Below are 27,242 nucleotides of genomic sequence, written 5' to 3'. Positions count from 1 at the left end.
GTGTTGGTTCTGCTGAGAGCTTTTTGCTTTTGATAAGACACGGATAAGGGTCCTGGGATTGGATGTGAGAAGAAAGGGTGGGTTCTCCATCCATTTAGGCCCAGTTTGGGTTTTTGGGCTTTTTGCCTCACAGAAGGCTAATTAAGACTTTCAGCTGTGTGAGCGTGTTAAAAAAGCTGTCAGTCTGGTCATTGCTCTCTCACACTGCCAGGAGAAAGAGGAGTGACTATGAAGTCTCTGAGAGAGAAACCTGCTGTGGAAAACCATCAAGCTGTGCCTGGTAAACTTCTTGTAATTTTTTTTACAGAGTTAAGATTATCCTGTGTTTAGTTAGTGCCAGATGGCAAGGTATTTTGTTTTGATGTTTATTTCTGTTTTACTGCACAATAAAACTGGTTGAGGCGAGTTGCACCAAATCAACAGACTTGTGTGATCTCTCAGATGCCACACACTGCTATCTACCCCAGGAGATGGTACCTGTTCGTCTGACCCTGTTACAGTATACTAGCTGTTCTACCCGTTCTTCACACGGGAGTTTCTGATTTTCATTGTTGTAAATATAAATGAGTGGTAAATCTATAGAGATGTAAATTTGAGACGTCTTCATGTAAGTAAATATTAATCCATGGTTCTTGGCATTACCCGAGGAGCACCTGTAGCAGATACGGTACAAAGTGATAGGGCCATTCTTGTAGTTTATTAAATTCTACCCACTGGAGGTGCAATCCAATTTTTGATCCGATTGTCCAGTTTGGGTGTTATCATTCATGCAACACAAGCCACGCATCGGTAATGATGTCATTATTTCAACCATCTGTTCATCGCTCTAGGGGAGGTTTATTAAAATTCTAATTTCGTAGTTTTCCTGTTTCCCACCTGAAGAATACCTATGTTAAATTTCAGCTTGCTAACATATCGTGAAGTAAGAGAATTAGTGATGAGTGAGTGAGGGGTTTTGCATTTATATATACAGATAACAATATTCATTGAATGTGGGCATCCACATTATAATGCTTTCAACGGTCAAAATGTATTTTATGCAAAAGCAAACTAAATCAATCCTTTTAGCTCAAAATGCTTTTCTGAGCCTCATCGATTTAACCCAGTGTGAATCAGTCAAGTTGACATTCTGTATCCAGAATCCTTTGCAGCAGGCTTTGTGTAGCGTACAACTGACTTTGTAAACCTATACAGTTTCATATTATATTTAGTCTGAAATAAATTAAACTGTTTTCTTTCTATTGGCTTCTTATTCTATGTTTTTGAGCTGCAAAATAAAAATAAATATTGTTAATGATACAGTATTGGGCCTAAAGCTTTGCAAATCCTAAGTAGCCTGGATAACTTTGAAGTCTAACAATGCATCCATTGTGGTAGGTTGTTCAGTATGAATTTACATTACACAGATAATACCAGCTAACAATACCTAGCCTAGGCAGACCACTTTTCACATAAGCACGGGAGAAAACAATGCCATAGAAAATCCTAATAATGCTTTTATTCATAGAAAAATCTGTGGAGAGAATAAGGCATTTTTAAAACCTGTGGAGAAGGTAGGGAGTGCTTGGGAGGTAGATGAATATGTTGCATAGAAGAATGTACAATTCTCATACATGAGAACATTATAATTGACAGCGTCAAATGGAGCCTACTTATAGACCATGGATGGAAATAATATTTCATTTATATCAAATGAATTTATATTTTGTCATGGTGGAAGCCGAGCTGCTTTCTTTTCACCTGCATAAAATAAATGGTTAATTGCCAGCAGGAGGTGATTTAGTACCTCTACAGTTTTCCAATAACAATATATTGAGGCTTTTTAGCTCTTGTAGGTTAGGATAAGATGAATCTCCTTTTGATCTGCTCAGGCTTCCTTAGACTGCCAGACTGCCTGATGCTACCAGCCCAGGGTTTCCTGCTGTAGCATCAAGGAAGAGGAGAGCTAACTAGTCCTCTAAAAACAGGCACCCAATCCAGCTGGGTAGTGTTTACTATACCCAGGGCTGTCTTAACAACATTGTAGGCTTGGGACAAACCAATGTACTGGGGCCCTACACACCCATTCACAGGAATAATAATAAAGAAAAATCATAACTTACCCCTCCTTTGGCCCCACACTGTCTCTCCACATGCTTCCATACAGTGAATGGCTATCAGCACGCTCCACCAGCCATCCACCAAGCAGCATGCCAACAGCCATTCAATGTCTAGCTGCAGGCTGGTAGGCAGGCAGAGAATGCTGCCTGGTCGCTCTGACTGTGTGTAATTTACAATTAGAGCACACAGGCAGCATTCTCTACCTGTCTCCCAAGAAGCTCCGGGACCTGACAGCCCAGGGGGCCATGCTAGAAGGTCCCAAGAAGTTGCCCAATGCTCCCATACGTTAAGATGGCCCTGACTAAACCCAGCCCTACCAAAGCCACACCACAGGAAGAGGAACAGGGTCAACGCTCTCTCTTCTTCGGAACAGTACTAACCAGTGGCGGCTCCATAGTTGGGGCTGCAGTCCAAAATTCAAATAGGGGAGCCACACCAACTGCCAGTGACTCCTGGCCAGTGATGTTTGGAAGTGTTTGGGGTGGTTTCCCTATTTGAATTTTGGACTGCGCCCCATCTCTGCAACTACCACTGTTACTAGGGGATCATGCAAATTAATGTTATAATTATTCACAAGCCAAAATAGTAGTAGATAACGAATACCTACCTACTCTTCCACAACTATTGGTAGATTTTCAATATGCATGGCGTGTCCTAGACCTCGAACTATGTATTGTCCTCACTAGTGGCGGCTCCTACATAATTGTAGTAGGAGGGCTGCTGCTACCCCCATGCCCGGAGAGGAGACTGCCAGCCTCAGGTCCCGTCCCAGCACCAGATCTGGCAGGTGCCGGGACTGATGCATGCTCAGATGCCATGACGCGACTGCGCATGTGCAAAACCCCAGCTTCTATGAACTGCATAGGCTGCAGCACATAGAAGCCAGCTAGGGCTGATGATCAGGCAGCGAATCCAGCTCTCTGCTTATCGCATCCCGGTGTGGCAATCCCAGAGGGAGACCTCCCAATGGGACTGTCTGTAGTGTCTGTGACTGACAGGTGTGACTTACAATAGGAAGTCACATCCAGTCGCAGTGAAGCCAGTGCAGTCACGGATGGACTGCATCTGGCTTCACTGTCACTGAGGTGGGTGGCGGATTTTACCTGGGGGGACTGCAGTACTGCAGCACATAGGTAAAATCACTGGTCCTCGCACATGCTTGATAAACCTACTCAGCCCACAGGGTTACTTGAAATCTGCATGCAGCTATTGTGGAAATGATCACAGTAGAGACCGACAAAACAGTATTAATCACATATCAGGTGGTTTAAACTAGTAGGGGACTATCATTTCCCCTCTGAACCATATAATTAGATTATAATGTTATTTATAATATATACAATCTGTGGATAAGAAGTGCAAGTAACAATTACAGATAAATAAATGCAATATTGGTATTCAAAATTACTTTTGATATATACAGTATGTATCCTGTGCCGGATTACCAAATAGGGGTTCACTACGATCTGCCGGCGGTCGGCCTCCCGGCGACCAGCATACCGGCGCCGGGAGGCCGGCCGCCGGCTTATCGACAGTGTAGCGAGCGCAAATGAGCCCCTTGCGGGCTCGCTGCGCTCGCCACGCTACAGGCACGGTGGCGCTACGCGCGCCACACTATTTTATTCTCCCTCCAGAGGGGTCGTGGACCCCACGAGGGAGAATAAGTGTCGGTATGCCGGCTGTCGGGCTCCCGGCGCCGGTATGCTGGTCGCCGGGAGCCCGACCGCCGGCATACTGAAGACCACCCCCAAATAGGCAGAGTAGGCACCGACCTATGGGCCCTGCAACAACTAATCAAAATAATATTGATTTTATCTTGAAAGAAAAGTACAATTAAGCTTTCTTAAATTGTTTCCAAATGATAGAAAAAATTAATCAACTCAAAGAAATGAAAACGTTATATTAAAGACTCTATAGAGAATATACTGTATTCATGTAATGTACCCAGCAACAACTTAGAGTACATAAACCATAGACATCAGATTCACATTAGAGTTTATTCCTTAAAAGCTCATCTTCTGTCAGCAGTCAGTTTGTATAAACTATTTCGGTGCAACTTACATACGTTACTAACGGTCATCTCCATCTAACGGCCAACATGCACACTACCTACAGTAATTCAGTGTTATCCCACTAGAGTGTGCGCACAAGAAGTCTTGAGAAACTAAGCTTTCTGTAAGCTAGTGTGTTCAATAATATTGTGTGATATTGTTTTAAGATATCTAATAATTTTTGTTTAATAACATAATATGTTAATTTGTTTCATTACATTAATAATTGTTAATGTTTGTTTTGTGTAATAAAATTGGTTTATTAAAATTGTTGGTTGGTAAAATTAAAAGATATTAAGAGATAATTTGCAAGGGGGGTCCGGAGATTTTTACTGCCTAGGGGCATCCACAGGGTTTAGGAAAGTATATGCTCAACTGCGCACTGAGTCCCTTTTGGCTCGAATAAGCTGCTGCACTTTAAGGTGACCAACCTCACAGAATACACAAAATATAGAAAATTGTGCTGCGCTCAATCCTGATGGTGATTGTAATGGGCTAACAACTTAATTTGTTATATAAACACTCATTGTTTGAATTGTAAGTATAATATAACTTTTCAAATAGGCAAATATGAAATTAAACTGTATCCCTTGCAGATGTTCTGTATAGAATATACAATATAGTGTAATACTGGTGAACCGGATAGGTATTGAAATAATGAAAATAGTGGCAAATGTGGTTACTTTAAGCACTGAGTTTTTTTATTTTTCAAATACTTATGTCCTTCAATAAATGTCCATAGAACGTGTCTCAAAGTCACCCTTTCTCAATGCGGCGTCCCGCATAATAGTTGTACCACTTTAAAGTCTTTTTAACACACAGTTAATCCTGCAGTGGCGCTGGGATAGATGCTTGGGTCTTCACGGTGTGGAGGGTTCAGTTTTACAGCATAAGGTGCATAGACAGAAGGGGTTTTTCCGGACTGGCCTCTCCTCTCTCACCCCGGCTGCCCGTGGTGCATCCTGCTTCAGACGCCCCTCGTGCGCCGGTCGGTTTGAGAGTGAAGCCTGTCTGAGGTAAGGGGAACCAAGGGGGCGCTCTGCAGAGCTGCTCACCAGGCGACCCCTGCCTCGTACGGACACTCACCTGCCGTCCTCTCCCACTGATCGCCGAGCTCCGTCACCGGCTTCCTCCCTCGTCCTTCGTCCGGCGGTTGCTAGGTTACGAGCGTGCTCTCCGGATGTCCTGGTCACGTGACCGGGTCTTTCACAGCTGTTCTAGTATTGAATGCTCCGTGCAGCGATGATCAGTGTGAATCAGATGAATAAAATCAGTAGTGCCTCCAACACGTTTCAGCCTCTGCTGGGCCTTCCTCTGGGAGAATTGGGTGCTTGATTGATAAATGGCTTTGGTTTTTAAAGGGTGATTGAAATGCCTAAACCGGTCATGTGATCCTAATGTACTGCTCCTATTGGTCTAAACTCCTTTCTATCTGGTGTATATAATCACCTAATTCTTTCTAAAGAGGCCTAATTGTGTATCTGATCCCTACCTTAATACCTATTATCTATTCAAAATTAATGCATTACGACTGTTAACATTATTTAAATATATAGGGGTCAGTTTGAGGTATCTTGTGTGAACATCTGGGACATTAAGACATGTCTCCCTATATCTGTCTGCATCACCTATGTTGGGCAGGTACCATTCTGGATATGGGTCAAGTATTAAGGGATCCTACCTTAGCGGTGAGAAATAACTCATTTTTTACATATTACTGATTTGACTTCGTTATCTTTGTTTAGTCCAAAAGGGGCCAGTGTCTTCATTTTGTACATCCACCTCAATTCTACTCTATTGATCTTTTCAATAAAGTCACCTCCCCTCCAATTTGGGTGTACCTCTTGTATCCCTATAAATTTTAATGACCGGGAATCGCTACCGTGGTGATCTTTAAAGTGTTTTGAAAGATTGTGTTCCTCCAATCCCCTTTTGATGTTGCGAATGTGTTCACTTATTCTGGTTTTCAGTGGGCGTATAGTTTGTCCTATATATTGTTTTTTGCACCCACATTCTAGTATATAAATGACACCTTTACTGTTACATGTTAATCTGTCCTTAATATTGTAAACTTTATGTGTGTTGGTGGAACTGAAACTATTTACTGGTTTGGTGCTTTGAGGTCCCCCGTTTCTACATCCTAGGCATGTCCCACAGTAGTAAAAACCTGTTTTGGGTTTGGATTGATTGATGTATGTTTGTGTCATCTTGGTTGGTTGTAGGTGGCTATGCACCAATTTTTGCTTCAGATTTGGTGCTTTTCTGAAAATGACTCTTGGTTTTGTATCTAGAATATCATTTAAAGTTTCGTCTTCCATGAGAAGTGGCCAATGTTATATAATAAATTAAGTTGTTAGCCCATTACAATCCACAGGGTTTAATCCAGCACAGTTGTACCAACATGTAACAATATTTGGATGCAGGTAAGAAGGAGCACATAAGCAGTATTTTAACATATACATTATGTGTTGTCTAGGTTGCTAAAACACATCACTTATTCTTACATTTTTGATATTATGTTTCTGTAATTCACTATTATTAATTGGTATAGAGTAACTTTGGTATTCCATGTTAACGATTAAACAATAAAATTATTTATTACTAGCAATAGATTACTTTCTCCCTCCCTCTTACTGTACATACTGGTCCAGCATCTTGCCTACAAGTTCACAAGCAATGTTTAAAAAGCTGAATTTTTAAAATTCATTTTAATGTTGCCATATATTTCAGTTAGGTTTCCAGCATGTTGAAATTAATGTGAATGCCACCAGGGATCTTTGTTATTACTAGCCAGCAGAGCCAGCCCTAACCAATATGATGCCCTAGGTAAGATTTTGGCTGGTGGCCCTTAGAGCCGCTGCTAGTTCCACCTCTGACCCTACACCCCTTTCCAGCACCATCACTCCTCACCCATAGCAGTCCTCATTTTTGTGCTCCTACCCCTTATATTTTAATTAGGAACAGTGCGCATATTCAGCACAAAACCCAAAAAAGGACGTGTTCTTGCTGGGAAGGTGCATGGTCACACAATAGTACCCCCAATTCAAATTACGCCACACAGTAGTGCAACTTTATATACATTTTATCATACCATAGTGTCCCTTATTCACATTACATCACACAGTAGAACCACTTTACTTTATATACGTTATATACGTTACTCTGCACAGTAGCGCCCCTTATTCACATTACATCACACTGAATTGCCCCTTATTCACATTACACCACACCATATTGCTCTTAATTCACATTAGACCACACAGTAGTGCCCTTTCTATACATTTCGTATACACAGTAGAGCAAATTATACACATTATTAGTAATGCCTTTATGCACATAGTACCACACAGTAATGCCCCTTACACATATGACACACATTATAAATGTCTTTATGAACATAATGTGCCTTACCACATTATGCCAGCCTTACCACATTATGCCAACCTTTATTAATGCCATTGTACACATAATGCTCCTTACACATGTGCCGCACATTATTAATGCCCTTATACACATAATGACACGCATAATGTCCCTTACACATATGCTGAACATTAATGCAGCAATCACACACAGAATATAGGCATGCTGCATATAATTTTAATCATCAGAAGCTCATTGTGCCCCTAGGCATTCCAAATGCCCTAGGCGTTTACCTAGTTTGCCTATGCATAGGGTCGGTTCTGCACCCTACTATAGTATTTATACCCTAGCAGTTACAGGCAAAGTATACGATTCACCCTGGATTGGTTACACAAGTTAACTAGTAATCAGTGACATGCAGTGAGGTGATTTAGAGCCTTTCCTGTCATACTAACATATATATCTATTAGAGGTTTGTGATTCTGCACAAGTCTTTGAATGAGTTTTTATATTATAATTGTTTAAGACCAAAATCGGATCAATATATTGGGAGAGTGATCTCCGTATATATAGCACTGGTGATGCGCCCGGAGTCAGGGGTATATCTGGAGCATATTTTTCAAGAGAGAAAGAAGACTCTTGTGTGGGCACACTCTTATTTGCTTAACAATAAATAAGGATAAAGGTAAATATTGCATTGCATTATTGAAAGTGGCTTCACATAATATCAAATTGTATCCAACAACCGGAAGAAACAGATTTGCTATGCATTAATGAGGATTATTACTTGGTAAAGGAATGTTCTGGTTTAATTTATATCAATGATAGATTGGCAGGAGAATGCAGACACCAACAGCACTACATTCGTATCTTGCCACACCAGTACAAGCAATGCTTGTATTAATGAGACCTAAATTGGTCTGAAAGACTTTGCATATTCATAGGACCTCATGTCTCTAATTCTCACTGTCCTTATTAAGTAGTTATCAATATAGGGCAGTACGGATGGTGTAATGGTTAGCATTACTGCCTCACAGCACTGCAGTCATGGGTTCAATTCCCACCATGGCTCTGACTGTGTGGAGTTTGTATATTCTCCCCATGTTTCCTCCGGTTTCCTCCCACAATCCAAAAATATACTGGTAGTTTAATTGGCTCCCAACAAAATTAACTCCTAGCGTGAATGTGACTGCGTGTATATGAAATAGGGAATATAGATTGTAAGCTCCACTGATGTGAATGGCCAAAATATTCTCTGTAAAGTGCTGCGGAATATGTGTGCGCTATATAAATAACTAGTAATAAATAAATATGCTATGTCTTTATTACAGGATCGTTGAGATATGAGTAAACAAATAGAAATCAACATAGACAGTATATTAACAGATTAAAACATACAGACTATAGGCATGCTGCATATAATTTTAATCAGCAGAAGCTCATTGTGCACCTAGGCATTTCAAATGCCCTAGGCAACTGCCTAGTTTGCCTATGCCTAAGGCCAGCTCTGATAGCCAGACAGGATAGACAGGCAAATCCATGATTAGTGGATACTCTGCTGGAGTTGTCAGGTGTATTTCTAAATGACTGTGCATTTGTTTGTCTTTGCTTCCATAGTTATTTTATCATCAGTGGCTAATTTGTTAACACTTTGGCTATGTTGAATATTGCTAACTCCTACTGCAACTACTGTAAATTCAATTATATAGAAGTGAGCATTCAATATTCAACATAATTAAACGGTTAAATTAATTAACTGCTTAAATGGGATCCGGTCAGGATCCCGGCTGTCGGTATCCCGGTAGTCTGAATACCGACGCCCCAGGAAGGAGATGAGACACCAGGGAGGAGAGGGAGGCCATCCACAGTACTAATATGGAGATCTCCCCCCCCCCCCTCCTTACTGGATCACATAAGATTAGAACTGCCTACAAAAAACAGTCCAATTTTCATTATGCTTAAGGCATACCTCCCTACTTTATACATTAGGAATGTGGAGCCCTTCCGTCGCCAAAGGCTTCCGCACATCCGAAAGGGGGCAAAGCTTTGGGAAAGGGCGTGGAGCCTCATGGTATCCTCTCGATCGCGTCACATTGGGGGCGTGCACAGCACTCTACGAGATGCTGGGCTGCCCCCAGGCTCCCTCCGTCTCTGTGAATAGAAGCCAGCATCTATTCTACTCCTCTGCTGCAGATATGTGTGCGCTCCCCCTAATCCCCCACCACCACCACCGCCACGGGACACTGCCAGCCACAGGTGGGACAGCGAACAGTCCCAGGAAAACAGGTTTATCCCGCTGAATGCGGGACAGTTGGGAGGTATGCTTAAGGTATAACTGCAAGAACAGAGAAAAGACAAAGAACAGGCAGAGTTTGGCAAACGTTTTTTCTGAAAAAATTTTTCTTGTATTATACTGCATACCAATGTGTTTGTTTCAAGTTTAGACACATGCTGTAGGTCTTTTTATTATGTTGCTTACCCAGGATGAAGAACAATTAAATAATCCTCTGGTGTATTCTCAAAGAGTTCTCATAAGTAGGGTTATCATACTATCCCTTTAAAAACGGTACACTGATGGATTACACAGGTTCTGTGGCTAATTAAAACCAGGTGAAAGGCAAGCCTTTTTATTTATTTTTTATTAACAGTTTCTTATATAGCGCAGCAAATTCTGTTGTGCTTTACAATTGAAAACAATGATAAAACAAAACTGGGTAATAACAAACAGTCTTAGGGGACTACCCAATTGTTGGAGAGCTATTCAAATGTTGCTCCAATCAGATGCCCATTACATGCATCAGTCACATTTAAGCTCACACCTCCGAAGGCTGCAAGCTGACATGTGTGAAAAGTTGGATAATCAAACAGGACTTTTTCCCGTCCCGTCCAAATATTCAGACGGGTTTTGCCGCTTTATGCGGCTAAACTGTGTCTAACTAGGCGCATCAAGCGCGATAATTAAAGGGCAACCAGAATAATTGAATAGCAATGATGGGAGCCCTTTAAATATTGAAAAAGAACAAACATTTGAATAGCCCCCATAGAGGTAGGAAAACTTGAAGTCAGCTAGGCACAGAACCTGTGTAATTCATAAGTGTCCCGGTTTAAAGGAATAGTATGGTAAGCCTACTTATATTTATTTTATTGTATTATTTTATAGCCCTATTCAAGGGAATTGAGAGGCATTTAGGAGCATAGAAAGGGGGGAAAAAATAGTTAAAACAAATGATGGTCTCGTCTGGATGTAACCTAATGTATCTTTTTTCAAAACTGCATGACAGCTACACTTTAACCTCCATAAAAGAATATAATTATCAAGACAAAACTCAATTAGCTGGTGCATTTCACTTTAAAAAGTGTAATGACTAAATTCATCAGCATCATTTCTTCCAAACCTGTGCCTGGCTCCCATGTGTAAATTAAACACGGAATTACATTCTGTGACAATTAATATTGTAGCTCGATAAGGTACAATAATAAATGTGATCAGTAGCTAATTAATTGTACAATGACAAAATAAAACAAGACTTTTATTTCTCTGCCTAGGGAATATTCCATTTAATTGTCACTATGCCATCCATTAAGTGTTGATTAAATACATTCTTCCTCTTAACAAGGCAGTTATGTAAAACGCCTGTTTGTCAAAATGAGTTAAGTGATTTTTAGCTTCATGGTTGCTGCAGGAGACAGTTGAAAATCCATGCAGCGAATGGTGTTTATTAAAGAAATCAGAGATAAACCCGAAGCACTATATCATTTGGATATGCCAATAATTAATAATATTGTGAGTTTGTACATAGATATGAGTGGTCCTATGATGAAGCCAACATAGGTACTTGGGGCAGCCAAATAAAAAGAATGAATAAAACTACTTTTTTTTTTGCTTTTCGTAGATCAAACAAATGGTTTCCTTCCTTTTTTGGTGATCTAGTAAAGATTTACATTACAATGTTGTCTTTAATACAGATGAGGAGGACTATATTGCAGCAATTAAACTCTACATACTTTTCTGACTACTCAGCGTTAATTACTTAGAAGATTATCACACTTTTTCAGTTGAAGAGAATAAAATAATGAGTAGTAAATTTGCTTGGATGTCTGACAGTGTCAGTTACAAATTTAACACAACTGTAACTGTCCTTTTCTATTATCTCCAAAAATGTGCAGCTCCAGAAACCATTTTCCTTTTTGATACATCTAGAATACTTACTGAATCTGCCACAGCCACTGCTGATAGCTTGTTGGCGTCAGGTGATACAATTAGGAACCAACAGAAGACAGGCAATTGACCCAGAATCTGCCTCTGTTGGATGTACTCTACTTCTTTTGGTAATGTCATTTGTGAAGCAGACATCCTTATTTAGTAAATATACTTGAATTAAATACAGCCTGTCCTAATTTTTAACAGCTTTCATTTTCCATGTCATGTTGGTTTGTCTCTACTTATATTTTTAATTTTTATATGGTTCTAGTTAGAGATGAGCGGCTGCAGTTCTTCAAGAACCGGACCCACCTGAACATAACGTTCCTAGCCGGGATCCGAGTGTGGCTCAGGTTTTTCTGCTTGACTCGGATCCCAAAATGAGGCAAAACGTCATCCTCCCAATGTTGGATTCTCATGGGTTTAGGATTCTATAAAAGTCCCCGGTGATCAGCGTATGTGTCCATGCTGTGTCTGTCCAGGGGTGCTGTGTTGTCCATCCAGAGGTGCTGCTTTGTCCATCCAGGGGTGCTGTTGTGTTGTCCATCAAGGGGCTGGGGCTACTGTATCCAGACAGAGGTGCTCTGTCAGTCCATAAGGGGGTGCTCTGTCTGTCCATAAAGGGGCTGCTGTGTATTCCAGGGGTGCTCTGTCCATGCTGTGTCCGTCCATAAAGGGGCTGCTGTTTCCTCCAGGGCAGCTCTGTCCATCCATAAAGGGGCTGCTGTGTATTCCAGGGGTGCTCTGTCCATGCTGTGTCCGTCCATAAAGGGGCTGCTGTTACCTCCAGGGCAGCTCTGTCCATCCATAAAGGGGCTGCTGTGTATTCCAGGGGTGCTCTGTCCATGCTGTGTCCATCCATAAAGGGGCTGCTCTGTCCTCCAGGGCAGCTCTGTCCATCCATAAAGGTGTTGCTGTGTCCTCCAGGGGTGCTCTGTCCGTGCTGTGTCCTCCAGGGCAGCTCTGTCCATCCATAATGGAGCTGCTGTATCCTCCAGGGGTGCCATGCTGTGTCTGTCCATAAAGAGGCTGCTGTGTTCATCCAGGGGTGTGCAGTCAATCTAGGGGTTCTCTGCCCCAGTGTGAACAAAATAAAAGCAAAATATATATATATTGTTTACTTGTGCTATATGCCAGTGTACTATACTATTATTTTTCTGTGACACTGCCGGTCACACCGTAGTGTATCATACACGTATTGTGACACTGCAGGTGGTCAGTCCCCAGGGGTACTGTGTTGTTGTCCATCAAGGGGCTGCTGTGTCCAACAAGTGGCTGCTGTGTCTGTCCAAGGGTGCTCTGTCAATCTAGGGGTGCTTTGCCCCAGTGTAAACAAAATCAAATCTAAAAAAATTATTTAAAAAAAAATACCAATGCAGGTGGTCCGTCCACAGGGATGTTTTGTTGTACATAAAGGGTTGCTGTGTTGTCCATCAAGGGGCTGCTGTGTCCGACAAGGAGCTGTGTGTCCATCCAGAGATAGAGCGTCCGTCCATAAAGTGGATGCTGTGTCCGACAAGGGGTTGCTGTGTCCGTCCAGGGGTGCTTTGTCAATTTAGGGTGCTCTGTCAGTTCATCAAGGGGCTGCTGTGTCCGTCCAGGGGTGCTCTGTCAATTTAGGGTGCTCTGTCAGTTCATCAAGGGGCTGCTGTGTCCGTCCAGGGGTGCTTTGTCAATTTAGGGTGCTCTGTCAGTTCATCAAGGGGCTGCTGTGTCCGTCCAGGGGTGCTTTGTCAATTTAGGGTGCTCTGTCAGTTCATCAAGGGGCTGCTATGTCCTTCAGGGGGTGCTCTGTTCATAAAGGGGCTCTGTGTCCTCCTGGGGTGCTCTTTCTGTCCATAAAGGGGCTCTGTGTCCTCCTGGGGTGCTCTTTCCGTCCATAAAGGGGCTCTGTGTCCTCCAGGGGTACTCTGTCCATTCATAAAGGGGTTGCCGTGTCCGACAAGGGGCTGCTTTATCTGCCCAGGGGTGCTCTGTCAATCTAGAGCTGCTCTGCCCCAGTGTAACAAAAATAAAAGCTAAAACTATAATAATAATAAAATATATATATATATATATATACACCTACACTTTCTGTACTATACCCCAGTGTACTATACTATTATTTTTATGTGACACTGCCGGTCAGACCAGTGTAATAATCATACATGCATACCTCCCAAGATGACCCTCCAGGAGGGACACAATGATCTGCTTCTGGACTTTTCTCTTAATTTATGATTGACGCCACTTGTTTTGAACAGGTTAATGGATACGAAAGGTGTTTCAGCACAAGTGATAGCAATCATAAATTAAGAGGGAAGAACAGGAGCAGAGCATTCTGTCCCTCCTGGAGAGGGTCATGTTGGGAGGTATGTACACAGATCGTGACACTGTAGGTAGTACCCCAATTTTATCCAAGTATTGTGACACTGTAGGTCATACCGCAGTGTAATTTTCATACAAGTATTGCGAAGCAGTTGGGATCTAGTGGAGCACTAAATGTACTGTACACCTTTAATTCAGCGTTTACCTTCATTAATAACCTTCAGTAATACACATATGGGTCTTGTCGATGTGTTGGCCTGCACTCTGCAAGTGAGCAAGTCTATTAGGGTACAATTACCATTTGCCTGTGTTTCAAAATTAAGCTTTTCCACAAATTACATGAATCTCTGATGGTTTTCAAATATCCATTTATTAATCTTTCTAATTAGTTTTTGAAGCTATACACAAGTTATTGCTATATTGACTGGTCAAAAGCAGAGGGAGACAGCGATCGATTGAGTTAGAAAATTTTTGTAAATGACAGAGCAGCAATTAGCTTAACTAGATGGAAACATTGTTGTCTTGTGTATTTAATTAACAACATCTTTCCTTTCAGTGTTATTAACCCCTTGTGGAATCTAAAGGGATGCAGTGCTTTGCACTTAAGAGTTTTAAGTGCCTTAAGTGATCTCTGTGGAATATTATGTTGTGTTAAGAAAACAGACAACATCCCATGCTTAAGAAACAGAACATGTTCATCTACCTAGAGTGCAGGCATTCATGTTTGTCTGAGATATTGCTCTTTAGAGTTCTCTATTTTACATAACTGTCTTATCTAAATTAAAAGGCCATTCCAGGGCCAATATTTACTAAAAAATCGAGTTTGTCCGATTTGTGTTTTTTTTTTCTAAGTCCCAACACGGGAATTCACTAAGCACCAATCTCGGCAGTGTTTGGACTATTCGTAATTGTTTGAATGACAAAGTTCAGAAATACGAATGAATAGACCATCGGTCAAACGCGGCTGTTATTTCATACAACACGGGTATTCACTATTCATTCGTAATTGGGTGTTAGTCTCTGAGTGCTCAATTGCGGTCGTATTTTTTTGCGAATCGTTAAAAAAAGCGGCAAAAAAATAGACCTGCTTTTTTCAGCCGTGTGTACATGTGTTGACACTTACAAATCATTCCCACCTGACTTATCATGCCTATAAAAGGGACACAAACTTGTCTCATCCAAAATAATTTATTGCCTTATGTTTGCTGGAGTAAATTTGGATTTTTAAAAGTCAATACACATTTTCGACATATGTCTATTATTAAACACATTAGTGTTAAAAGTTAAAATCTCTTTCATTTTGTGGGTTGTGCCTCAGGTTTTTAAATATGATTACTCATTTTTTACACACACAAACATGCAGAACAATAATGTCATTCATTTTGGTTATTAAAATGTAAAAATTTACACAAACATATTAGGACACTTTTACACAACTCTATTGTGTTTTTCTTGTAAAGTCGTCTACAGAAGAAATGTAAACCAGTTTTAATTCACATTGTAAGTTGCATTGGTCATGGATGATTATGCCTGGCTGCCAATTATTGTGTCTGCAGGATCTGAGATTGATTGGAATCTAGAAAGAGTAATGATTAGAAAAAAATCAAGTGGTCTGGTTACTTCCTGCTAAAGACATTCTGTCTGTCTGCCAATTATTGTGTCTGCAGGATCTGAGATTGATTGGAATCTGGTCTCTATGTCAAAGGTCAAATTGGAAAAACCAAAATTCGGACAATAAAGATTAATTGGATAGGTTATCAAATCTATGTAGAGTTTGGTGGTGCGCCCAGAGCCAGAGAGAGCATACGTCAAAAGTGGGAGAGGAAAAGAAGGCTCTTGTGTGGGCGCACTCTTAGTTAATTGAAATTAATTTAATTAGTAGTTAATTGTTCATGAAAAGTAATAAAATGTAACTTTTATTAGATATACATTAAGATAAATTTCTCGTGATTACCTATAGCAGGGCTGGCCAAACCAGTCCTCGAGATCTACCAACAGTTCACATTTTCCAGACCACCTAACTAGTACACAGGTGTAGTCATTACTAATTAAGATGTGCTGCATTCATTCCTAACTGACAATTCTACAGATCTCCAGGAGGCCTGGAAAACATGACCTGTTGGTAGATCTCGAGGACTGGTTTGGCCAGCCCTGACCTATAGGATCCAAAAAAAAGAGAATGTAGTTAAAATAAGTATTACATTGAAAAATAAAGGAATGTTCTGGTCCTGTCTCACAGAGTGTGATAGGAAAGGCTGTAGACACTTCAATGTTCTACACCCATTTCAGCCCGACCAGTACAGAGAATCTGTATTGAAAAGACCAACATGTGGTCAATTGTCAAATGTATCAGTGTTGGACAGGTCCGGCAGTAAATGGTGAAACATTAGCCACTTCCTACCGGTCACCAACCAAATGCACAGGTATAATGTATTTATAAACGACTCAGAGGGTCAAGAGCGATTATTTAGACAAAATATGCAATCATTGAATGAAAATATAATAAGAAGGATAGAAACAAGTGGTGATACTGCTGTTGGCATCAGATAACGCACATCATAAAGATGAAAGGCTACTACACTGGGTATTCCCTGTGAGTCTCCTCCTCAGGTACTAACCCAGCCCAACACTGTTTAGCTTCCAAGATCGGACGAGATCGGGCACTGGAGGTGTGGTATGGTAGTAGACAGATCGGTTGGACGCCAATGAGAGTGCACCTATATAAGGAAGAAATGTGGCAGTTGGTCACAAAAGATGTGGATCTGCTTTCTACGTTAGGCTGGATGCAACAAATCCCACACTGGTGGTATTGTGCACCCTGGATCGTAGATGAGAGTCCACAGAAATAAGAGCAGAAATAAGAGTTGAAATCATCAACAATTCTGTACAATATGTCCTGGTAGCAAGCATTTACTGACATCAAGCATATGCACAAGCATGATTCATGCTGAGTATAAACATTGGTAATACTGTGAATAATTTCTGTACCAAAAAAATATATAAGGAAACCAGAGATGTAAAAATCAATATATATATATATATATATATATATATATATATACACACGCTGATGTGAGGACTGAATGTCAGATCGCTGGATTGGCTAAATCTGACTCAGGATAGAGGTTTGCACAAAGAAATGGGGGTAGAAATCATCACCAATTCTGTGCAGTATGTCCTGGTAGCAAGTATTTACTGACATCAAGCACATGCATAAACATAATTCATACGGAGTATAGACATTGATGATACTGTGAATTATTTCCGTGCCAATAAGAATGAGAAAAACAAAAAAGGATTTTTTTCTAAAAACATTTATATGTATATACGCTGATGTGAGGACTAAGTGTCAGATCTCTGGAATGACTAAATCTGACTCAGGGTAGGGGTTTACACAAAATTCCTGGTTATAGGAAAAAGCCAATAATAGCCTGGGAAGCTGGTTGAAGTGACCCCCTAGCTAGTAAATGCATGCAAGTAATTAAACTTACACCAAGGAAATGATAAACATATGTATCACAGTATAATAGATAGTATCTTATTCCATTTATCAGTAAGCAGAAATATGCTGGTGGCAATATCATGAATTGTGGTTTGTTAAAGACGCTCAAAGTGCCCACACAGGCAATGCCAAATTACATAACCTGTGTGGAATCAGCAGCAAAATATCCCTCAATTGTCGTGACTGGTGCCGGTGGACCCGCTGGCCTCCCAGCCAGCGGGTCCACCGGCACCAGCCACGACAATTGAGAGATATTTTGCTGCTGATTCCACACAGGTTATGTAATTTGGCATTGCCTGTGTGGGCACTTTGAGCGTCTTTAACAAACCACAATTCATGATATTGCCACCAGCATATTTCTGCTTACTGATAAATGGAATAAGATACTATCTATTATACTGTGATACATATGTTTATCATTTTCTTGGTGTAAGTTTAATTACTTGCATGCATTTACTAGCTAGGGGGTCACTTCAACCAGCATCCCAGGCTATTATTGGCTTTTTCCTATAACCAGGAATTTTGTGTAAACCCCTACCCTGAGTCAGATTTAGTCATTCCAGAGATCTGACACTTAGTCCTCACATCAGCGTATATACATATAAATGTTTTAAGAAAAAAATCCTTTTTTGTTTTTCTCATTCTTATTGGCACAGAAATAATTCACAGTATCATCAATGTCTATACTCAGTATGAATTATGTTTATGCATGTGCTTGATGTCAGTAAATACTTGCTACCAGGACATACTGCACAGAATTGGTGATGATTTCTACCCCCATTTCTTTGTGCAAACCTCTATCCTGAGTCAGATTTAGCCAATCCAGCGATCTGACATTCAGTCCTCACATCAGCGTGTGTGTGTATATATATATATATATATATATATATATATATATTGATTTTTACATCTCTGGTTTCCTTATATATTTTTTTGGTACAGAAATTATTCACAGTATTACCAATGTTTATACTCAGCATGAATCATGCTTGTGCATATGCTTGATGTCAGTAAATGCTTGCTACCAGGACATATTGTACAGAATTGTTGATGATTTCAACTCTAATTTCTGCTCTTATTTCTGTGGACTCTCATCTACGATCCAGGGTGCACAATACCACCAGTGTGGGATTTGTTGCATCCAGCCTAACGTAGAAAGCAGATCCACATCTTTTGTGACCAACTGACACATTTCTTCCTTATATAGGTGCACTCTCATTGGCGTTCAACCGATCTGTCTACTACCATACCACACTGCCAGTGCCCGATCTCGTCCGATCTTGGAAGCTAAACAGTGTTGGGCTGGGTTAGTACCTGAGGAGGAGACTCACAGGGAATACCCAGTGTAGTAGCCTTTCATCTTTATGATGTGTGTTATCTGACGCCAACAGCAGTATCACCACTTGTTTCTATCCTTCTTATTATATTTTCATTCAATGATTGCATATTTTGTCTAAATAGTCGCTCTTGACCCTCTGAGTCGTTTATAAATACATTATACCTGTGCATTTGGTTGGTGACCGGTAGGAAGTGGCTAATGTCTCACCATTTACCGCCGGACCTGTCCAACACTGATACATTTGACAATTGACCAAATGTTGGTCTTATCAATACAGATTCTCTGTACTGGTCGGGCTGAAATGGGTGTAGAACATTGAAGTGTCTACAGCCTTTCCTATCACACTCTGTGAGACAGGACCAGAACATTCCTTTATTTTTCAATTTAATACTTATTTGAACTACATTCTCTTTTTTTGGATCCTATAGGTAATCACGTGAAATTTATCTTAATGTATATCTAATAAAAGTTACATTTTATTACTTTTCATGAACAATTAACTACTAATTAAATTAATTTCAATTAACTAAGAGTGCGCCCACACAAGAGCCTTCTTTTCCTCTCCCACTTTTGATGTATTGATTGGAATCTAGAAAGAGTAATGATTAGAAAAAAATTAAGTGGTCTGGTTACTTCCTGCTAACATGTATGTGCAGCTCAAACATTTCCCTCCTCCAAAAAAATTCAAAGATGGTAAAAAATAAATGTGCGTACTAATTTCCTGTTGTTTGTACCACTTATAATTAATGATGTTGTACAAATTGTCAAGGAACTAAGTGTTATATCTATTTTGACAAACATACACTTACTAAGTATTTTGATTTACTTCTGTGAATTTAAAAATGTGAGGTTTATTTGTTAATTTTATTTTGGTGGCTGCTTGTCCTGTCCTTTGCCTTTAGCACTGTCATGTTGGCGTGCTCTGGTGGAGCATCTTGGTGGTGATGACACTGGCGTGATATTTGGAGTAGTCGTACCAGAACTGCTGCTTGTTTGCTGTTGGTGCATGGATCTGAGTGTTTCATTGAGGTTAGTGAGGGTGGCATTGAGTTCACGTGTAGCAGCATTTTGATTGTCTACAATTCGGAATACATTCTCATTTATCTTTTGATTGTTTTGAAAAACGTTCATATAGCTTTGCTGTTGTCTGTGCTGTTCTTCCATTAGTCTGTGCTGTTCTTCCATTATGCGCTGTAAGTTGGCCATGACCTGTGTAATGTCTGCACGCATGAGTTCCATGGTATTGGCAATTCTCGTGGTTTGTTCATTTTGTCTACTCATATTTCTGTTTAATCTTCTGAGGTGACATGGTAGGCTTGCAAACATTTGTGCCTGCCTACGCAAGCAATCTTCATTAGTGGCCTGCTGTCTAGCCCAAATGCTCCAAAACACGTGATCAGGGCCTTGTGTTACTGGTGTTGTTGGGCTGTGTTGAGGTGGTGGAGTGCTTTGCTGTGGTGGTGTACTCACAGGTGCTGGGGGGCTCATTCCTTTGCTTAATGGCTGCATTTCTAACATGATTGTCTCATCCATGTCACTGTATTGCTGTTGTTGCGGAGGGATACTGTTACCAGGACTAGAAGCTGTAATTGTAAAAAAAAATCTGTTAGTTATCCATATGTTTGAAAAATAAAAAAAAAAACACTAAACATGGAACACGTCATTGACTGGTGCTTTCACATATCCTGCCTAGCAACATCATCACTCATAACGTAAATACATACATATGGCTGTTTGTGGCTAATGTGTCTGGTTACTTCATTGTGAAAGCAAACACATTATTTTTATTGTAGATCATACATACTCCACCATAAAAACTAATTGTAATCCATAATGTGTTACCTTATAGTTTTTCAAAAACAAACATAGGAATGTTTTTATATGTATTTGCCAATGTTAGGTCAAACACACATGTGAAAAATTGTAAAACAACCTTACTCTTTCACAACATTACACATGAGTTTCTGTTGCAGTATCTTACACACAATGTGCTACTGTATGGCTGAAGTGGACATACATATATTTACAGGATGTGGACAAGGCCATTTTGCTAGGATTCCATTTCATGTTTTTTTGGCTTCGGTAAGTATATCATATTTTGATGTGTTTTGACTTAATGCGTTTAAGTGAAAGTTTGATTACGATCAGAAATGTATTACTTGTATTTCAGTTTGATACTCACAATCAAGATGAGGGGAGTGTGGTTCACGTCTTGGAGGTGTGTCCAAAATTTGGAGTGGGGGGACCGAACATACTGTCGATAATCTTCGTGGCGGGGTAGCCTGCTGTGGTTGGCCCTGGACATCAGACCTTGCTTTCTTTGCTGCCACATGTTTTTTTTTGGTGGTGTGTTACAGAAGTCCGACTTCTGCTGCTCCAGACTTCTTTTGATGGACCTAGTATTAAAAGTGAAATTTTGTTATGGCCATTCCTTTACAAACATACCCTATACTACAATGGACACTTTACCTGCTTCCGCAGCGTCATCATCATCAGATGTCATGGGAGTTACTGTAGGACGACCAGTACTGCTTTTTTCCAACACTGTAAAACCAAAATAAAAAATAATGTTTTCATGCTATTGTTGATACATCCACCCATTATGCTTATAAACATTAATTATTTAAAAAATGCTTGTTTTTTTAGGAATAAAAACATAAGAACTGGTTTCCAAAAAACAACTACATACAACAATAAACACTGTCCAATAGCCATATGCACTATGGAAAGTGCAACACAGGAAAACATGTACAGGACACAGACATAGGACACAAGTCAAAATACATACACTAACAACCCAAAACACACACATCTTCATTTTGAAATGAAAGGAAAAATATTACATATGCACTACAGAAATTGCTCTGTGATGTGGTACTCCAAACACACATTACCACTATATGAGCCAACCAAAAAAAAAAAAAAACACCCAAAAAAAATAAAAATAAAAAGCAGTGTTGTGTCAGGCTACAAATGCAGCCTCAAACTGAACAAACAAATAGTGGGTTTTTAAAAAAAAATATTACATTCAGTAATAATGACATTACACATGTAAGTGGTTTCCAAACCACTTTCCACTACTTTTTAGGATAACCTAAATATAAAAACTAGTCCAAATTAAAAAATTAAACATGTGCAAAAGGAATACATTATTGCTGGACAATTCAATGACACACCAAGTCCAAACTACACATGGAAATTGGTCCAAAAAAACCCCCACATGACATACAATAAAGTAAGATGTTACATTGGCTTTTGTAGAAAACATTACCAAAAACAAGGTATTTGCTGACATAATATGCAACGTCACATGACACACATTTGAAAAAAAAAAAAAAAAAAACCATAGATTGTTAATGCAAATACACATGCTCACCATTCTTCCTGGGCCTATCTGAATCCCGGACATGGGTTGCAGAGACTACTTCAGGAGGTATTACACTCCACATGGGCTCCTCATACTCCAGATATCTTGCAATATAGGGCTGCCCACCACCGGTTTTTCTAGCCGACTTCACCTCCTTGGCCATTTTGGACTTGACACGTCGCTTTATGTCATAGTACCGTTTGCGGCACGTGTCCTCCGTCCGCTTGACCACCCCCTCACTATTGACAGCAGCAACAACTTTCGCCCACAACACCGTCTTCTTCCGTGTTGGCACCTTGGCGGACTCAGGCCCAAATAACTGCCGCTGATACTTCATCAGTTCCCGCACCAATGCCACATTTTCTGCATAACTAAACTTGACATTCTGCCCAGTTTTAGTAGTGGTGTGTGGCTGCGGAGCTCTCTGACTGTCACTATCACTGTCACTTGAGGCTGCTGCAACAACCTCACCCACCTCCTTAACCTTACTCACACTCACCTCCTCCACCTGACCGACCTCCTCCCCCTCACTCACACCCTCCACTAGAGATGAGCGGGTTCGGTTCCTCGGAATCCGAACCCGCCCGAACTTCAGTTTTTTTTACACGGGGCCGAGCGACTCGGATCTTCCCGCCTTGCTCGGTTAACCCGAGCGCGCCCGAACGTCATCATCCCGCTGTCGGATTCTCGCGAGGCTCGGATTCTATCGCGAGACTCGGATTCTATATAAGGAGCCGCGCGTCGCCACCATTTTCACACGTGCATTGAGATTCATAGGGAGAGGACGTGGCTGGCGTCCTCTCCGTTTATAGAGAAGAGAGTGAGACTAGAGTAGAGAGAGACACAGTAGTAATTTTGGGGAGCATTAGGAGGAGTACTTTAGGAGGAGTACTACTACTTGCTGAAGTGATAGATAGATAGTGTGACTGTATAATGTATATCTGACTTGTGGGGGAGACACTGACAGTGGGGAGCAGTTAGAGTCTGAGAGCAGGACTTGCTGCCAGAGTGCCACACTGCCATTGTGACCACACTGACCACCAGTATAATATATATTGTGATTGTCTGCTTAGGAGTACTACTTGCAAGTTGCTGATAGTGTGACCAGTGACCTGACCACCAGTTTAATAATCACCACCAGTTTAATATATATAATATATATATATAATTGTATATAATATATATATAATATTGTATACCACCTACCCGTTTTTTTTTCTTTCTTCTTCTTTATACATACTACTATAGTAGCTTACTGTAGCAGTCTGCGGTGCTGCTGAGCTGACAGTGTCCAGCAGGTCCGTCATCAGTCATTACATAATAAATATTTATTATATACCTGTCCGGCTGCAGTACTAGTGATATTATATATATATATATATTGATTTCATCTCATTATCATCCAGTCTATATTAGCAGCAGACACAGTACGGTAGTCCACGGCTGTAGCTACCTCTGTGTCGGCAGTCGCTGGTCCATCCATAATTGTATACCACCTACCCGTGGTTTTTTTCTTTTCTTTCTTTATACATACTACTATAGTAGCTTACTGTAGCAGTCTGCGGTGCTGCTGAGCTGACAGTGTCCAGCAGGTCCGTCATCAGTCATTACATAATAAATATATATTATATACCTGTCCGGCTGCAGTACTAGTGATATTATATATATATATATATTGATTTCATCTCATTATCATCCAGTCTATATTAGCAGCAGACACAGTACGGTAGTCCACGGCTGTAGCTACCTCTGTGTCGGCAGTCGCTGGTCCATCCATAATTGTATACCACCTACCCATGGTTTTTTTCTTTTCTTTCTTCTTTATACATACTACTATAGTAGCTTACTGTAGCAGTCTGCGGTGCTGCTGAGCTGACAGTGTCCAGCAGGTCCGTCATCAGTCATTACATAATAAATATATATTATATACCTGTCCGGCTGCAGTACTAGTGTGATATTATATATATATATATATATATTGATTTCATCTCATTATCATCCAGTCTATATTAGCAGCAGACACAGTACGGTAGTCCACGGCTGTAGCTACCTCTGTGTCGGCAGTCGCTGGTCCATCCATAATTGTATACCACCTACCCGTGTTTTTTTCTTCTTCTTTATACATACTACTATAGTAGCTTACTGTAGCAGTCTGCGGTGCTGCTGAGCTGACAGTGTCCAGCAGGTCCGTCATCAGTCATTACATAATAAATATATATTATATACCTGTCCGGCTGCAGTACTAGTGATATTATATATATATATATATATATATATATATATATTGATTTCATCTCATTATCATCCAGTCTATATTAGCAGCAGACACAGTACGGTAGTCCACGGCTGTAGCTACCTCTGTGTCGGCAGTCGCTGGTCCATCCATAATTGTATACCACCTACCCGTGGTTTTTTTTTTCTTCTTTATACATACTACTATAGTAGCTTACTGTAGCAGTCTGCGGTGCTGCTGAGCTGACAGTGTCCAGCAGGTCCGTCATCAGTCATTACATAATAAATATATATTATATACCTGTCCGGCTGCAGTACCAGTGATATTATATATATATATATATATATATATATATATATATATATATATATATATTGATTTCATCTCATTATCATCCAGTCTATATTAGCAGCAGACACAGTACGGTAGTCCACGGCTGTAGCTACCTCTGTGTCGGCAGTCGCTCGTCCATCCATAAGTATACTAGTATCCATCCATCTCCATTGTTTACCTGAGGTGCCTTTTAGTTGTGCCTATTAAAATATGGAGAACAAAAATGTTGAGGTTCCAAAATTAGGGAAAGATCAAGATCCACTTCCACCTCGTGCTGAAGCTGCTGCCACTAGTCATGGCCGAGACGATGAAATGCCAGCAACATCGTATGCCAAGGCCGATGCCCAATGTCATAGTACAGAGCATGTAAAATCCAAAACACCAAATATCAGTAAAAAAAGGACTCCAAAATCTAAAATAAAATTGTCGGAGGAGAAGCGTAAACTTGCCAATATGCCATTTACCACACGGAGTGGCAAGGAACGGCTGAGGCCCTGGCCTATGTTCATGGCTAGTGGTTCAGCTTCACATGAGGATGGAAGCACTCAGCTTCTTGCTAGAAAAATGAAAAGACTCAAGCTGGCAAAAGCACCGCAAAGAACTGTGCGTTCTTCGAAATCCCAAATCCACAAGGAGAGTCCAATTGTGTCGGTTGCGATGCCTGACCTTCCCAACACTGGACGTGAAGAGCATGCGCCTTCCACCATTTGCACGCCCCCTGCAAGTGCTGGAAGGAGCACCCGCAGTCCAGTTCCTGATAGTCAGATTGAAGATGTCAGTGTTGAAGTACACCAGGATGAGGAGGATATGGGTGTTGCTGGCGCTGGGGAGGAAGTTGACAAGGAGGATTCTGATGGTGAGGTGGTTTGTTTAAGTCAGGCACCCGGGGAGACACCTGTTGTCCGTGGGAGGAATATGGCCGTTGACATGCCTGGTGAAAATACCCAAAAAATCAGCTCTTCGGTGTGGAAGTATTTCAACAGAAATGCGGACAACATTTGTCAAGCCGCGTGTTGCCTTTGTCAAGCTGTAATAAGTAGGGGTAAGGACGTTAACCACCTCGGAACATCCTCCCTTATACGTCACCTGCAGCGCATTCATCATAAGTCAGTGACAAGTTCAAAAACTTTGGGCGACAGCGGAAGCAGTCCACTGACCAGTAAATCCCTTCCTCTTGTAACCAAGCTCACGCAAACCACCCCACCAACTCCCTCAGTGTCAATTTCCTCCTTCCCCAGGAATGCCAATAGTCCTGCAGGCCATGTCACTGGCAATTCTGACGAGTCCTCTCCTGCCTGGGATTCCTCCGATGCATCCTTGCGTGTAACGCCTACTGCTGCTGGCGCTGCTGTTGTTGCTGCTGGGAGTCGATGGTCATCCCAGAGGGGAAGTCGTACTCGTAAGCCCACTTTTACTACTTCCACCAAGCAATTGACTGTCCAACAGTCCTTTGCGAGGAAGATGAAATATCACAGCAGTCATCCTGCTGCAAAGCGGATAACTGAGGCCTTGGCATCCTGGGTGGTGAGAAACGTGGTTCCGGTATCCATCATTACTGCAGAGCCAACTAGAGACTTGTTGGAGGTACTGTGTCCCCGGTACCAAATACCATCTAGGTTCCATTTCTCTAGGCAGGCGATACCGAAAATGTACACAGACCTCAGAAAAAGAGTCACCAGTGTCCTAAAAAATGCAGCTGTACCCAATGTCCACTTAACCACGGACATGTGGAGCAGGGCAGGGTCAGGACTATATGACTGTGACAGCCCACTGGGTAGATGTATGGACTCCCGCCGCAAGAACAGCAGCGGCGGCACCAGTAGCAGCATCTCGCAAACGCCAACTCTTTCCTAGGCAGGCTACGCTTTGTATCACCGGTTTCCAGAATACGCACACAGCTGAAAACCTCTTACGGCAACTGAGGAAGATCATCGCGGAATGGCTTACCCCAATTGGACTCTCCTGTGGATTTGTGGCATCGGACAACGCCAGCAATATTGTGTGCGCATTAAATCTGGGCAAATTCCAGCACGTCCCATGTTTTGCACATACCTTGAATTTGGTGGTGCAGAATTTTTTAAAAAACGACAGGGGCGTGCAAGAGATGCTGTCGGTGGCCAGAAGAATTGCGGGACACTTTCGGCGTACAGGCACCACGTACAGAAGACTGGAGCAACACCAAAAACGCCTGAACCTGCCCTGCCATCATCTGAAGCAAGAAGTGGTAACGAGGTGGAATTCAACCCTATATATGCTTCAGAGGTTGGAGGAGCAGCAAAAGGCCATTCAAGCCTATACAATTCAGCACGATATAGGAGGTGGAATGCACCTGTCTCAAGCGCAGTGGAGAATGATTTCAACGTTGTGCAAGGTTCTGCTGCCCTTTGAACTTGCCACACGTGAAGTCAGTTCAGACACTGCCAGCCTGAGTCAGGTCATTCCCCTC

At 41.2% G+C, this 27,242-nt stretch overlaps 1 long non-coding RNA gene and 2 pseudogenes across 1 annotated transcript; 2 read left to right on the top strand and 1 right to left on the bottom strand.

The window, feature by feature from the left end:
• The first annotated feature begins 205 nt into the window (after positions 1 to 205).
• Positions 206 to 21,444, top strand: LOC135057945 (uncharacterized). The gene is made up of 3 exons (XR_010244483.1): positions 206 to 280; positions 20,893 to 20,945; positions 21,034 to 21,444. It is a non-coding gene; the product is annotated as an uncharacterized LOC135057945 (long non-coding RNA).
• On the bottom strand, positions 16,592 to 16,710 carry LOC134896565 (5S ribosomal RNA; annotated as a pseudogene).
• Positions 18,761 to 18,879, top strand: LOC134894667 (5S ribosomal RNA; annotated as a pseudogene).
• Positions 21,445 to 27,242: the final 5,798 nt, after the last annotated feature.

This window comes from Pseudophryne corroboree, chromosome 3 (assembly GCF_028390025.1).
Source record: "Pseudophryne corroboree isolate aPseCor3 chromosome 3, aPseCor3.hap2, whole genome shotgun sequence".
NCBI classification, from domain to species: Eukaryota; Metazoa; Chordata; class Amphibia; order Anura; family Myobatrachidae; genus Pseudophryne; species Pseudophryne corroboree.
This window is presented reverse-complemented; position numbering and strand designations above follow the sequence as displayed.